This window comes from Arachis ipaensis, chromosome B02 (assembly GCF_000816755.2).
Source record: "Arachis ipaensis cultivar K30076 chromosome B02, Araip1.1, whole genome shotgun sequence".
In the NCBI taxonomy this organism is placed as follows: Eukaryota; Viridiplantae; Streptophyta; class Magnoliopsida; order Fabales; family Fabaceae; genus Arachis; species Arachis ipaensis.
In genome coordinates this window covers 97935977-97939399 of record NC_029786.2, presented here as the reverse complement: position 1 = coordinate 97939399, position 3423 = coordinate 97935977, and the positions used below count along the sequence as shown (strand labels likewise).

General features: G+C 32.9%; 1 long non-coding RNA gene across 1 annotated transcript; it reads right to left on the bottom strand.

Moving 5' to 3' along the window:
- On the bottom strand, positions 442 to 801 carry LOC110268067. The gene is made up of 2 exons (XR_002356114.1): positions 679 to 801; positions 442 to 581 (listed from the first exon to the last, which is right to left on the bottom strand). It is a non-coding gene; the product is annotated as an uncharacterized LOC110268067 (long non-coding RNA).

Below are 3423 nucleotides of genomic sequence, written 5' to 3'. Positions count from 1 at the left end.
GTTGCTGTTCCAGAATTTGTACAGCATTGTTTCTGCAGAAAATGACCATTTTCTAAAAATCATATCTCCCAAACCACACATCAAAAAATTTTGAAATTTTAGGAGAATAATCTAGACATCTTAAGGTTTCATAAAAAAATAATTTCACTCATTTTGAGTGGCTAGATTACTCCCAATTTTGTTCACAAATTGCTGCCCAAAACTGCATAATTCTGCAACATGTAACCTCGGGTTTTGAGAGGTCAAAAATTGATTCATAGCTTTTCACTCACTCTAACCTTACATTCTAACTTTCTTTTACCTATTGTAACTTGTTGGAAAGATTAAATCAGTCCAAAGTACTCAGAATTGATAAATCACCATTTTTTGTCACTTTTCTTACTAATTAATAGATAGATAAAATGCATAAACACCTAAATAGGTCCAGAATAGCTAGCTTTAATAACGTGGTTTTGTAAAATATTAATCGCTTGGTATTATAATTTCCCCACTTCGATTTGGGCTCACCTCGATTGGCTGTCTTCTTTGATGCAGTCAGCTCTTAGAAGTCCACTCTGGCCATTGAGGGGTGGGTGGCACGCCTAATAGAATTCAGCAAAGCAATATACTTAGTTACTTACCATAGGAGAAACCAATATTTTGATAGGAACATAAATAAACAAATAAAGATTAATTCACCTTAACGAATTTGGCTTTTAGATTTCTAGTCCAATCACCAAGTATCTTAATATGAACGCTTAGGTAATTATCATCCGGGGCGGAGGTTATGGAAAATAGATGCATGTGATCACAGTATGTTTTGCTCAATGGAAACAAATAAAAACTAATTAAATTTGTATCACAACCTCAATTTGAAAATCATATACAAATCATAGCGAGCAAAATATATCATATCACTATGGAATATATGTTTTTAATTTGTGTCTTCATCACTTGAAATGACACTAATTATATTAAATATATAAAAAGAGAGTTAAAAAGAACACAATTCATTACATTGTTGCAATATAATTATTATGTTTCAACTTTAGATATAATTTCATTCCATGAACATGACTATTAAGATGTCAAATTCAGCAAGACTGATTCCATTATTGCAACTATATAATCTTCAAGTCTAGTTTATACTTTATAGGATACTCAGCCTAGCAACTAGAGCTATTATACCAAAATATTTAGTTTATTTTATTAAGAACATGAATAAAAATGCATAAGGTTTGCCATAAAAGTGTCTTACATAGATATGCATCTCCAATATGTCAATGAGCATGCATAAAAAGATTAGTTACAGAAGCTGTTAACTGGTCATAAGCCAATTTAAGAACAAATCATCCAAAGTTTTTCTTCAAACAAATCCAGAGTTATCATAACAAATCACCCAACAACGGGAACTAGACACTTTCTTTAGCTACTTGAAGTCAGTGTCATAATACTATTTTCTAATACGCATCAAGATTCTCAGCTCAACACTACAACACACCCAATATCAGTACAATTTTGTGTATGCTTTTCCAGTTGTCTTATCACAATTCACGACAACATCAAATAAACAATATAATGGAATTCAAAAGCTTATTCAGAAAACAGAACTGAATAAACACCAACTAATGATTTCATTTTCAAGCAGCTGAACACACACGCACGCACAAAATTGTAAGAACCAAAATTGAAGAAAAATGTAAGCTGAAGCAAATTCATAGAGTAGCACTGTTGCACACACATGCCATTATAATAGCCCTGTTCTTGAGAACACCCCTATCAAATCAAACAATGCAAGCTGATAAGCAAAAAGTGAATCAAATCGGAACCCTCTCAAATTTTAGAACCAAATGAAGGTGAATACATACCTTCTCGACGATGATGAGCGAAGAGAGGATGAACGCGGTTCTTCCCGATGGTGAGCTCGAAGTGACAGCCAGAGCAGAAGGATGAAGAGGAGCGACGATTCTCCAGTAGCGAAGTGGTGTGCATGAGTGGTGAGTGGGGAGTGGGGAGTGGGGAGCGGGGAAGAGGGGCGACGGTGACGGCGTGAGGGTGATGAGTGACGGCGTGGGAAAGAGGGGAAAAAGATGATGAGTGACGGCGTGAGGGGGACCTTTCTCTGATTTTCAGTGAAGCTCAATGGCGCGCGAAGGGGAAAAGGGAGAAAGGAAGCCAGGTCACGTTTAAGTGTTGGTGAAAAAGGGGATAAAAATTTACTAAGTGTTGATTTATATTTGGTTTTAGATACATTAGGCAACACTTTTAAAGTGCACCTGAAGTATGACAAATAGGCTACCTTTTAAAAGCATTCTCTTTGGTAGAAAAAGTGAACCCATAGTTCTTAAGCTAAGGTTATGTTTTATAAGTGATATTTATAATATTTAAGGAGACACTTTTCAAGTGATGTCACAAATGTGTTTCCTATTCCCCTACAAAAAGGAAACACGGAGAAAAGCGTAGCCTATTCTAGGAATAGACTACGCTTTTCAAATGTAGTTTAAAAAAAGTGTGGCTGAATGGGTATTTTTTTTATAGTGAAAGTAAACTAATAGGCTTCTAAAAAAATTAGATGAAAAATTAAAGAAAAAATAAAAGAAAATGATAGAGTATGTCTAGAAGTAATAATTTTTGGAATTGAACTGATTTGAATGAAGATGAATTGAATTGGACTAAATGTGATAATTTTGTAAATCAAATGTTAAGTTTGGACTAAATGATAATGTGAATTGGTTTGCAAATATAATCAACTTTTATGATTAGATCCAAAATTAATAAGAATGGAAGTAATTTGGGTATATGATGTTATATTTGCGTTATTTATCTTTAATTATATTACACAATCATATAGAAAAAGAGACTTTTAACTTAACTCATTTCAGATTCTAGATGTTGTAGAAAAATTTAGTGGTACAGATTAAATTTTAGAAAAAAGTGATCATAGAGTACTCCTTATGTACTCCTACTATAATTAATTATCGTCAATATTAAATTAATGAAAAAATAATCTAACAAAAATCTTGTCGAATAAAAAAAAATTCATATGACCCATTTGACAGAAACAATCGATCAACATGCTTTATAGTAATGGAGTTAGGAGCAATAACCTGAACTCTAACCGTGAAAAAAAAAAAAAAAGTGAAATAGCAGTGAAAGTATTTCTCCCAAATAAGAGAATTAAGAAGCTTACCAATTTCAATATGAGAAGGGCTGAAAGGGTATGTTCTCATTGATGAGGCGATTAAAGGAGACTATTGATTAAGGTGCCATATGTAACCCCATTAAGCTGATACCTCATTATCATGAAATTCCAAAACTGACTTAACCGGTGATGTACAAGCTTATCATGAGTGTTGTCAAAGTTATGATATCTAATTGATAACTCATCTTAAAAACGGTTCTCTAATTATTTTATTATTAATTTGATGTTGATATTAATTAATT